The 12,628-nt window shown below is 46.0% G+C and overlaps 1 long non-coding RNA gene across 1 annotated transcript in view; it reads left to right on the top strand.

Annotated features, from left to right (window-relative positions):
• The window catches only part of LOC110304147, a 38,224-nt gene extending 25,935 nt beyond the window's left edge, over positions 1-12,289 (top strand). Inside the window, exons 2-3 of the long non-coding RNA XR_002379019.1 lie at positions 2,181-2,454; positions 9,357-12,289. This is a non-coding gene — a long non-coding RNA (uncharacterized LOC110304147). The remainder of the gene's footprint in view (positions 1-2,180; positions 2,455-9,356) is intronic.
• The last annotated feature ends 339 nt before the right edge of the window (positions 12,290-12,628 follow it).

Below are 12,628 nucleotides of genomic sequence, written 5' to 3'. Positions count from 1 at the left end.
TGTGTGTGTGTGTGTATGTGTGTGTGTGTCCCCTCTCCTCCAGGGCTCACATTCAGATACTCTGAAGACTATGGGAAGGCAGAAAAGCTGGGCTAGAGCCAGAGGGGCGTCTTCCCTCTCACACTGTGAGGTGAGTCCGGAAAGGACACAGCTTTCACTGTGGTGGGGGACTGTGTTGGGGGATAGGGTGGTATGGTGGAGGTAGCTAGAGGCAGAAATAATGGTGGTAGTGGTTGTGATGTGGGCCATTCAGTAAGCATTGGCGCGCACACACAGTAGGCACTAAATAAATGCCTTGGAAATTTATTGCCCTAGAGCCATGGATGGCACGGCAGCAGCCCTGCACTAGTAGCTTTGGTGTAACGGCTGCTATTCCAGAGAGTTATTACGGTGATAAAACCCGCCAGGCTGCTGTGCGGCTCTGCTCAGATGAGTGAGGGCTCTCAGGTCCGGGACTTGGAGTGTGCGGCGACGGAGACATGAACTCATCTAGAGATGACCTCAGTGGCCATCTCTGAATGTAAAAATGAGTGGGCAGGAAGGGAAACCAAGAAGAAGCAGGCGTTCAACAAAGGCATCCTTGAGGGGTGGGCCTCCTCCTCCTCCTCTTCCTCCTCAATTCTAATCCTCCTGACAGTGACCCCTGGGTTCTCTGGTACCTAGGCATGGTGTTCTCATGTCCCTGAACTGGCAAAGGGAAGGGCTTTTGTGTGATCTCGCAATTTCTTGATAACCTTTATTAGCCCTTCATACTCCCTGGCTACTGTGGGAAGCCATCACAGGAGTGAAAGTGTCTAATCCCTGTGGCACAGATGCCAGAGCTAATTGCTTAATAGGAGAGACAAGTGAGTCATAGATGTGGCCAGATCTGTGGTTACCCTTAGAAGTGACAGCTTGGCCCCTTGGACCAATTGGGAAGGTGCCATGTAGGAAAGATCTGGTCATATTAAGGTGCTTATTTTAGTATGGCTGGATTTAAGGGCAACGAGAGTGGACACTGGCAAGCTGGTTATTTTGAACTGTCACCCACGAAGAGAGTCTTAGTGAGATATTATCTAGAGCAGGTAGACCTGTGGATATGTCTGTGGGGGGTATGGTTTTGATTATTAATTGATATAGGGAGACCCAGCCCATGGAGGGCAGCACCATTCCCTAGGCTGGGCCCTGAGATGTATACATGAGTTAAGATAGACACACAGCACACAGCCTGGGTGCATTTGTTTCTCTTGGCTCTTGATTGTGGATGTCTGGTTACTCTTTTCCTCTCTCACCCTCTCCATCATCATGGATGCTTCCTTCCCAGACATTTATACCCAATACCTTCCCCGGGGCGTCTCTGTGACTTTTTGGATCTTTGTTCAACCATCATTATACTGGAAAGGGATTCCCCAAGCACTTTGCAGTAAATAATGCCATGGCTCTATCAGTCTCTATTTTCCCAGCATGCTCCAGGATAAATGTTAGATTTACCCATATATTTATTATCTGTCTCACCCCACTAGAACCTAAGCTCCCCAAGGCAGGATCAAAGTCAGTTCTCTGCTGTCTTCCTGGAGGAAGATGCTCAAGGATGCACAGAAAGAATAACACATTGGGCTGGAGAGATGGCTCAGTGGTTAAGAGCACTGACTGCTCTTCCAAAGGTCCTGAGTTCAGTTCCCAGCAACCACATGGTGGCCACAACCATCTGTAACAGGATTTGATGCCCTCTTCTGGTGTGTCTGAAGACAGTGATAGTGTACTCACATACATATATAAATAAATAAACCTTAAAAAAAAAAGAATAATGTATCAGAGATGTATGTCACCACAGAGGTGTCTCGACCTTGTGTGCCAGAGTCAGGGACGTTTTTAGGACACCACAGTCCTTTTTGCCTGCCCACATGCACGGGTAAATACTAGAACTAGTTCTAACCATTGACCTTGAATGTGAACTCATGTTCATCGTTGCTGTAACCAAGCAGCAATTCAAAGGACTGATGAGTAGTTCATTTTGGCTCACATTTTGATGGCCCCATCCATTGTGGTGGTGAAGGCACAATGGAGGGAGTGTGAGGCGGTTCATTCACATCTCCGTGGACCACAAGCAGCAAAGACACGGAAGGCAGAGTCAGTCCATAAGCTTCGATGTCCACCCACCCAGCGACTCACATACTGTAGCTTTATCTTCCCTTGCACAGGTTCTATAATCTTCCCAAACTTTGCCCTGAGCGGAGGACTGAGTGTTCGAACTCGTGAGCCTGGGCCGAATGGCATTTCATTCAAACTACAGCGGAAGGAATGAAGGGGAAGGCTCAGAAATGAATCCTCCGGCAGACTCCGATGACAGGGACAGTCTGTAGGGCCAGGCGGGAACCTATTGGGTGCATCGCAGCTCCGTTCCTGTGAAGACACAGCTGAGGCTCTTTGGCACTTTGTGCCTTGTTCCTTCCTGTGATGACACGTTCTTGGACGGTGAGTAATTGGAGCCTCGGGGCTGCCTCTCCTTTTGAGCAGAACTGTGGTTCCGCTCCAGGGGAAGCACACGGCGGATGAGAAACAGAACACAGCCAAGACTAACACAAACCGAGGCGTCGATAACTGCTTGACATTCTCAGAGGTGCCGCCTCACTGGTGGGTCCGACGCCGCGGAAGACCTTTTTCAGTAGGCGCTAAAGTGGCTCAGCGATGCTGGCCTTTTATGGAAGAGATACACTTGAAAGGACTGGGGAGCTTTGGGAAAGCCGGATGGTTCTTTGCAGTTCGGGGTGTTTGGGGGGGGGGTAGCAGTGCAGTGAGGTGTGAATGAGTTTCATCTTAGAAAGGGGCGCGTGGCAGCAGCTTCGATGTAATAGGCTTAGTTATTAGTTACTGCTGGAACAAAAACCACAGCCTTTGCACCCCGGCAAAGCGACTTAAGGAAGAGAAGGTTTCTTTGCCTTGTGTTAGAGGGAGAGCAGTCTATCATGGCCAGAGAGTGCTGGAAATAAGCTAATAACAAATTCGAGTACGGGGAAAGACCGGTTTGTATATAAAGTTCTATAGGAAAGGATTCAGCACAAATTAAAAAAAAAAAAAAAAAGTAAAAATGGCCAAAGTAATGGTTTGACTCAAGACAGGGGATTTAAAATCCCTCCGGAGTTGAGAAATCCCCGCCCCTTTCTCCTATAGGCCAGGAATTGCATCCATCCCCAAACTCCTCATCTCATTAGCCTGGGTTCCAAAGCCTCAACCAATGAACAATTTGGGGCTTAGAACTGGCCCCTCTTTCTGACCTTGGTTTCAGCCTTGCAGCAGAACACTTGTAACTTTCAGAGTTCCAAGATTAGCAGCCGCTCATGTTGAAGAGGGACGGTAACAATTTGTTTCTCAGAAAGGTAAGGGACGGTAACAATTTGTTTCTCACAAAGGTACGGTGGCGACCGGATGTTGAGGCAGCTGGTCACCTTTCATCTGTCCTCAGGAAGTGGATAGCAATGCATGCTGGTACTCAACTCGCTTTCACCTTTTCATTTCAGTCCAGGACTCTGGCCAATGGAAGGTGGTCACCCTCAGTCCTCAGTTAGTTAGGGTAGCACTTCCCACCTCACTTAACCCAATCTAGAAAGTCTTCCTGAACATGGCAAGACCATTGTGTCCATGGTAAAGTCCTGTCGGGTTGATAATTGTTGCTAGGAGGAGATAATGGCGAAAGCTTCACAAGAATGACCTTCCTCTTGCATCTCGCCACCAAATGCTTTAAAGGGACTCGGTCCTTAGACAGTCCCTCAAGTTGGAGGACTTTATGAAGGTGTGGTCTCATGGTGGCCATTCTAGGTAGGGAATTTCCCATGAAACTGTGGGAAGCTGAAGGAGCCCTCTGAATTTGGACTAGACCATGATGTGTTCAGGATCTCCCCAGGGGATTCTAGTCTGCTCTCCCTTGCTGAGATATGCACCAGGTCCAAAAGCAGCTCGGGGAGGAAAGGGTGCATTTCAGCTTGCAGTTTAGTTTACCATGGAGGAGAGTCAGGGCAGGAACTGAAACAGAGGCTATGAAGGGATGTTGCTCACGGGCTTCCTCCCCTCAGCTCTTTCAACTTGCTCTCTTTTACCACCCAAGTCCACCTGCCAGGGTCAGCACTTCTCAGAATGGGTTGGACCCTCCCACAATAGCCATCATCAATAAAGAAAATGCCCTACAGATGTGCCCACAGGTCAACCAGATGGAGGCATTTTCTCCATTGAGGTCTTTTCTTCCCTAGATGCCTTAGCTTGTGTCAAGCTGACAAAACACCAGCCAGCACCCTGGGCCAGGGGCAGGTGTCTGGAGAATCATTACCCACAGTTAGCTTCAGGCAGGTTTGGGGAAGTGGTCATCACTCACTCCCTCGACTGAAACTCCACGAGGCTGGTTGGAGGGACCTCTGCTGAGCTGTAAGGAGATGGACGGGAAGAGGCAGGAGAGGAACTCTTGGCAGTCTTTGGCTGTGTCCTGATGGGCAGTCTTGCATTTAACATTTAGCTTTCTCTACGGCTTTCTAAGATAGCTGCTATTATCTTAACTTCATAGCTGACTAAACTGGATTTCAGAGGTTCCGGCTTTAATTTTCTAAGCCCACGCAGGTGAAAAGTGACAGGATTGGGCTTTGAGTTTGTGCCACGTGCCTTCTTGGTACCCACACATACAACTTATGTCAAATCACCGCTGTGTTGTTGGCGTCCGTAGGTGTGGGACCTGGAGGTGTGAGCACGCGGCTCAAGGCCAATTCTTTGGGGTGGGTGTGATAATAACGTTGATTAGATGTTTCTGCTCTGCAATTTCTTCTCTTGGAGAAAAAAAAATCCAAGATTATTTCTCTAATTTTTATTTGTTATTTTCTTTTTGTTTGTGCTTGGTTCTAAGAATTTTGGGTTTTTAGAAGGATTGAAGAAAAGCATGAGCCCAGGAGGGACTGTTCTGGTTTCGCTGAATATATTCTGTGTTCCTTTGAGTCACTGACAACTGAAGCTCTGAGGCTCTCATGACTGGGGACCCATAGCTACAGGTATGAGACACTGACATGCAGCAATGTTTCCTGGATTGAAACAGCCCATTCTAAGGGCAGGCTCCTGAAGACCCAGAAAGATAAAAAGGAAATGTACAAGGCTCAGGAAGTAAGTGGCTCACAGGTATCAGGAAGTTCCTGGATCTTACAGGACTCACAAAGAGGTTATGCAAGTGGTAACGGCTGCCAAGGAGATTCTCCAGTCAGATGTGCTGCCTCTAAGTTCCTCATGGAGCTCCAGGGATACAGCTTGTCTGAATTACTGGGACAGGCTTTTCAATGATGCAGTTGGCTTAAACCCCTATTCAATGCTTCTGTCCATGACACCAAGAAAACCATCAGTTTGCTGAGTTGGACCCCAGTAGAGCTGTTGCTTTGGTCTGCGGTTGGTGTTCTGTCTGGGGTTAGTAGGTGTTTTATTCATGTCTCCTCAAAGGAAGCCATGCTGTTCACCACCTCTGTGTCGTCTCTAGGCAGCAGAGATGAGAGCTTCTCCCTTTGAGGCCAGGTATCCCATGTTGACATTCCTGAGTATAAATTATGCATCTCAATTATTCCTAATTGCTAAGACAAAAATACTTGCACAAAAGCAACTTCAAGAAGGGTTTGTTTTGGTCCACAGTTCAAGGGTTCAGCCAGTCCATCGTGGGCAGGGAAATCGTGGCAGCTTAAACTTGAGTTGGTGATAATATTGCATCTGCAACCAGAAAAAAAAAAAAAGATTGCTTGTGCTCAGGTTACTTTCCCCCATTCTGTGCTGTCAAGGACCCCAGCCTAGGGAATAGTGCCACCAACTGTTAGGAGTGGGGTTTGCCACCTCAATGAATCTAGTCAAGGTGATTTTTCACAGGCACAGCCCGAGGCTAATCTAATTTAGATAACCCCTCATTAAGTGTGGCCACTTGTCTCTGAGGTGATTTTAGATCTTGATAAATTGACGATCAATACTAACCATCACAGTGGGTGAATTGCATATATTCACTCCCCATTGGTCCATGAAGATGCATCCCAAGACCCCAAGGAGAAGCTGAAATAGCAGCTACTACTGAACCCTACACAAACCATGGCTAACCCCATACAATTTTGTGTCACAGATGATTTCAGGAAAACACTCTGCGAGATGATTGCATTGTGCCTTCCCAGCACCTCCATTATCTTGATCTGACACTAGAAGTGGCCTCATTGTAACTGAGAAGTCACAGACATAAAGCATGTAAGGCTCTGAACGATGTAACCCACCACGCCCCTTTACAGGATCCTTAAAAGGCAGAAGTAGGGGTGTATGTTAGGATGATGATGACTAACGCATTCGCGGGAGAGCTCAGCAGATCCTGCTCTTCGGGAGCAGAGTCAGGTTCTCAATACCCTTGCCAGGTGATTCAGTGTCCTGTAACTTCATCGCCAGTGAATCTGATGCCCTCTTCTGGCCTCCTTGGGTACTGCACTCTCATGGTATACCCATTGAAAATAAAATGAGCACAAAAATTAGTAACAGAATTATTTGTTATGGCTATATACAACAAGTAGCTAAACACACACACACACTATACACATATGTGTATATGAAAATATAGATATATGTGAAAGGTGTATTTATTTTGATTTTACAAGTGCTCGCTTGCATACATGTCCACTCTTGTCTGTGGTGCCTCCAGAAGCCCAGAAGAGGGATTTGGATCCTCCTGGAACTGGAGTTGCAGATTGTTCTGAGCCACCATATGGGTGCTGGGAATTGAAACTAGCTTCTCTGCAAGAACAAGTGCTCTTAATGACTGAGCCAGACCCCACAGTATAGCTTTTATCAGAAGCACAGTGTTTATTTATAGCAACATCACTTCACCCATGGGAATAAAGTCTCTATCTGCTTTGTAACCATGGCTGGTGACATCACTAAGTAGGACTTGTTCAGCTCTATTACCATGTCATGGGACCATCACTGCTCATGTGCACCGTCGTCAGTCAAGCATCATGACGTGCATCTGTATCACATATCCCAGCTCTGTGCCTTCTCTATTTTAACCAAGTCCTGTCCCAAGCTGTGGTCATAACTTTTTAAGTCTCGGCATAGAGCATTCAAACTAGCATTCGTTTCTTTTTCTTCCTTTGTAGTAGTATCATACGTTTGTTCAGCCCAGAAGCCTCAGTGTGTGATGTCTTTCTTGAGTCAGGAACTTCCATTGTTTTAGTTGAGGGACGTACCTCTTTATGCCTCCTAATGTATTCCAAAGGACAGCATCACTGATCAGGTGTTAAACGTGGACACAAACATGGCAGTACTGAGACAGTGCACCTGGTAACCTAGAGGCTCCTAAGTGTGTCATGGGTGGGTAGATTCGCTATGGACACAGTGAAAAGTTATGATTCTTATCCTGGGCAGGATAGAATTGGAAATGGAAGTCCAGAAATCTATATGAGATTCTCATAAGTTCCTGGCACATCTTAGATATGTGTGTTCAGGGGAGAAAAATAACCCAGCATGTCCCAGGAGAACGGAGCAACATCTAGAAGATGAAGGAAGTGAGTGAAGGCTTTGGCTGCTGCGATTGAAAGGGGAGCCGGATTTTCGGAGATGAGACAGTCGATTTAATTATCTGATGGGAGAAACAGATGAAAGAACAAAGCAGGCTTCAGAGTCTCCGCAATCTATCATCAAAATGTCTGGTATCCAGTCAAAAACCACCAGGCAGCTGAAAAAGCAGAAATGGTTGCTTATAGTCAGGAGATGGGGGGGGGGGTGAATCAATAGAAAACAACTCCAGTGATCTGGGTGTTGTAACTGATAATTAAGGGACTCAGTATCCTTATAAGAGTGCTGTACATTTTTTTTTGGGTGGGAAATTGTATGCAAACAGGAAATGTAAGCAAAGTAGGGAATCCTGTTAAAGAAGCAGAGACTATTAAGGAGGGTAGCATGGGGTTAGGAAGACGGGTCTGTGGATAAGAGCACTTTCTACGCAAGCATGAAGATCTGGGCTTGAATCCCAGGACCTCATGAAAGGTTGGGTGAGGTAGCACGCATCTGTAATCTTAGGTGTCTGTCTTAGTTAGGGTTTCTATTGCTATGGAGAGACACCATGACCATGGCTACTTTTATAAAGCAAGACATCTCATTGGAGCTGGCTAACAGTTCAGAGGTTTAGTCCATTATTATCATGGTAGGGAGCATGGTGGCATTCTGGCAGACATGGTGTTGGGGAGGGAATGGATCCACAGGCAGCACACACACACACACACACACACACACACACACAGAGAGAGAGAGAGAGAGAGAGAGAGAGAGAGAGAGAGAGAGACTCCAACAAGGGTATGCTTCCTAATCCCTGTCGAGTAGCTCCGCTTCCTAATGACCAAGCATTCCAGTCCATGAGCCTATGGAGGCCATTCCTTTTCAAATTACCCCAATGGCAGAGAAAAGAAAACCCGCAGAGGCTCACCAGCCAGCCAGCCTGGGATATGAAAAGTTGAGCACAAGCTGTCTCCAGAGAAGGTGGAAAGTGAGGCTTGGCACGCGAGGTTGTCCTCTGACCTTGACGTGTACACTGTGGCAGGGGCATAGCCATACTCACATGTATGGATGCTCCTACACATATATGCACATACATTATACACACATGTGCACATCTATACCCTACCCACAAAAATTTAAAAAAAAAAAAACCAACCCCTTTTACAGGAATGGTGAGACAGATGAGGGACTTTCCTGTGGTGGTTGGACTTAGAAAGGCCCCCATAGACTCATGTGTGAAAACACGGGTCTCCAGAATGGCTGTTTGGGGGAAGATCAGGGTGTGACCTTGCTGGAGAAAGTCTGTCCGTGGAGGTGGGTTCTGAGTTTTCAAGAGACTCGTGTCTTTTGTTTGTGGACGCTGATGTGAGTCTCCGTGCTCCTGCTGCCGTACCTTTGCTCTGCCCTCGTGGACTCTAGTCCTCCAAAATGGTGAGCCCAATTAAAAATCTGGTCTCTTTTAAGTTGCCTTGCTTCTGGTTTTCACAGCAACAGGGAAGTAACTAAGCCACTTCCTTTCTCTGAAGCACTGAGCAGGTATTAGCTATGGAAGGCACTGCTAAACTCATTATTGGTGTTAATGAGTTACGCTTTTTAGTGAAAGCAGGCTTTCTGTTCATTTTCAGACTGATAAGCAAAGATACTGGGGGACTGGGGCGATCTGACTCCTTAATTGGCAGCTACTAGGCTCTCTCTTCCTGCCTGGGCTTCTTCCTTGAGCTGAAGGACTTGTCAGGCAGCCAGCCAGCTGAACTATCCTTATGCCAGGACTGTCCTTCTGAATGCTCCACAGACACTCAAGAGAATCAGAGAACAATTGCAGCTAATTACTCTAACTCCTTTAGGTGAAGCCTCAGTCACGATCACTTCCTGCAGTGTGCATCGGACGCTTCAGTAATGCAAGCCACAGTGAACTCTGTGTGACCCTGCAGTCATTTCCTCTTAGACCTGAGTGGAAGGCGTTTCCTTCAGTGGCTTAGGAGGACTGCTGTGGCTGATACTGAAGACACAGTGCTGTGATTGGTGCAAATCCAAACCCTCATTTGCATACAATGTTTTTCTGTCATTGGTGCAGACTGACCATTTCTGGCTATGTAAACACATCATTTGGCTCACTTAAGATGGATACCAACTCCTCCTAACCATCCCCCAATCCCATGGTGCCTCTCCCAGTTTGTGACATGAAGGCCGATGAGAACTCTGGGATGGTCTTTTCCTGCCTACTTTTAGTTGTGTGGCTAATCTGATAATGAAGAATGGTGCAGTGGCACCAGCAGAGTGACAGTGATGGCAAACGCAGTGTAACCACAGCATAGGTGATAGCTGAGTAGCCCAGGTGGCAAGGCCTGGATGATTGACAAGTAAAGAAGCACCAGAGAAACCATTGGGGAGAGTGGCTGGGGTGGGACCAAGGATGGTGGCAGAAATAGAGAAGATGAAGAGCTGAGGCTGGAGGAGGATAGAAGGCTCTAGAGAGCCCAAGAAGAGAATGTGCAGGCCTGGGTTGCTTCAAGATCCCTGTGTGCTGCCAAGATTTTAGGGGCAAAGATCTCGGGCTTCCCAGGCTTGGAGGATTTCATAATAGTTTGATGTCAGGTGCTGGGGAATCCTGATGTGTGGGTGGGCTTGGAAGATGCAATACCAACTGATGCCAAGGACAAAGGAATCTTGACTTCCTGCACCTACACAAGAGTGGGAACACTTGTTTAGTGATAGTTAACGGTCTTGTTATCCCAAGCCTACACAAGAGCTTTAACACTAGAGGCCGTCACCTGTTCCTGATCCTGGATGCCTACTGTTGCCCACTGTGGTTAAATACCAGGAATGTAAAAGTTTTCCCAACATCAGCACTTGAAGGGCTTCTCCTTGCTAACCCACAGTTTCTATCTAAATAGAGCAAAAGGACCCTTGCCACCCGATTATGAATGAGAATATTCTCTCTCTGCACTGTGTGTCCAGCACTATAGTCACTGGTAGCATATGGTTGTTGAGCACTAGAAATGGACCACTAGTTAATTTTATCTCATCTGAGTGAGTTAAAATTCATAGAACATGACTATTGTATTAGGTGGTGTGGTTTGACATTGGAACTGTACATAACCCAAATGAAGAAATGAAAGCAATTCCTTGAATTGCTTGCTGATAGATTGGAGCCAGAAGAAGAAAAGACAGTTAATTTGAAGATAGCTCAATATAAATTATACACCAAGAGGAGTAGAGAAAAGATAATGAAAATTGAACACAGCCTCCTAAGTCAGCAGGATAAAATCAAGCCAAGGCAGAGAACATCTTGGAGGGTTCTAGATGGAGAAGAGAGGGATAGACATAGAGAGATCCACATGTGGTTCCATCACAATCAAAGAATAGAGAGAAACTTCATCAGTATTCAGAGTTCTCATCTGGGAAAAAGGGGGCTGGAAGACATTGAAACAAAGCTTCATGAAGTATTGAAAAGAAAAGTCAGTGTCTGCCACCCAGAATTCTATACCCAGCTAAACTATTCCTCAAAAAATAAATGGAGAGGCTGGAGAGATGCCTTAGCTCTTAAGAGTGTTTGCTGTTCTTGCAGAGTGCATTTGGATCCCAGTAGCCACACTGGGTGCCTCACAGCTGCCTGTAACTACAGCTCTGTCTTCTGGACTCTGAGAAATTGTACTTAGATGCACATACCCAGACACAGACACATACATCAGATAACTGAAAGGTATTTAAGAATATTTAAAAGCAAGTAACTACAAAATATTGATTTTCTTGTGACATTATAACAAAATACAATAGATTGTGTGGGTCAAGAAACAGGTTTTTTTTCATTGATCTGGAATCTGGAAGTCTAAGGTCAGGGTGCTGGAATGGTTGTATTCTAGTGAGGGCTTGTTCCGTGGCTTGTGGGTGGGCTGCCTTTTCAATTCTCCCTCTCTAGACTTTTCCTTCTTTTGCGCTTTGTGCTCATGTGTAGGTGTGGTGGGGAGAGAGTCCCTCTTCTGTAGCCATATCTCTTGTTAGATTAGGATCTTACTTAACCTTCATTCCCTCTTCAAAGCCCCGTGTCCAAGTTCAGTCACATGACATCTGGGTTTAGGGTTTAAGCTCTGATGGCTTATGGCACATCCATATTAGGAACTAAATATCATTAAGGCCTTCTATTAGTGAGGGGTTCTGTTGTGTTATTTTTGTTTGTTTGTTTGTTTTTACTATGACAAGATAGCTCACAAAAAAACATCTTAAAGGAGGAAGGGTTTATTTTGACTTGCAGATCCTGTGGATACAGTCCATCACAGTGGGGGAGGGGGAGGCATGTGACAGCAGCATGATGTGGCTGTGGTCACATGCATCCCCAGTTCAGAAGCAGAGAGAGTGAAGGAAGTGGGGCTGGACTAGCTCCCGGCCCACTGGGCAAGGCCCACCACCTCCCGTGAGGCTCTGCACAACCTTCCAAAACAGCTGCTCTGGGACCAAGAGTTCAAACCCAAGGACCTACAGAGGGCATTTCATAAGCTACAACAGTTTCTGTAAATAAACCGCTGAATGCACTTTGAGAGAAATGCAGATTCGGTAATATTCTTTGCTGTGTATTTTATGATTCTGGTAATTATTATTTCATAAATAAGTAAATGAGGAGCTAAATCATGTTCAAGGATTGCATGACTCCAAAATTACAAAGATTATAAATGACCCTTTCACCGTAGTTTCAATTCAGTCCTAATCAAAATTCTCTTAGACTTAAAAAAAGAAAGAAAGAAAAGAAGAGAAAAGGAAAGAAAAGAAGAGAAAAGAAAAGAAAAGAAGAGAAAAGAAAAGAAAAAATTGGGGCCACTGAGATGGCTCAGTGGATAGAGGTATCAGTTGCTAAGCCTGATGTTCTGAGTTTAATTCCTGGAACCCCACATGATGGAGGAAAATAATTGACTCTACACATGTACCATGATTTATGTGCATGTGCACATGTGTGCCTGTGCATGCACACACACACACACACACACACACACACACACACACACACACACACACATGATGCGTTCAACTCGACCAGCAAGGAAAACGCAACCACAGGTTCTTCTTAAAGCAGTTTACTCAGGCAGCTTCTCTCTTCAAATCCCCAGCCTCTCTGGTTACAAGT

The sequence above is a fragment of the Mus caroli genome, chromosome 11, assembly GCF_900094665.2.
Source record: "Mus caroli chromosome 11, CAROLI_EIJ_v1.1, whole genome shotgun sequence".
Lineage (NCBI taxonomy): Eukaryota > Metazoa > Chordata > Mammalia > Rodentia > Muridae > Mus > Mus caroli.
The sequence above is the reverse complement of the archived record's forward strand: the minus strand, read 5'-3'. Positions and strand labels throughout refer to the sequence as shown.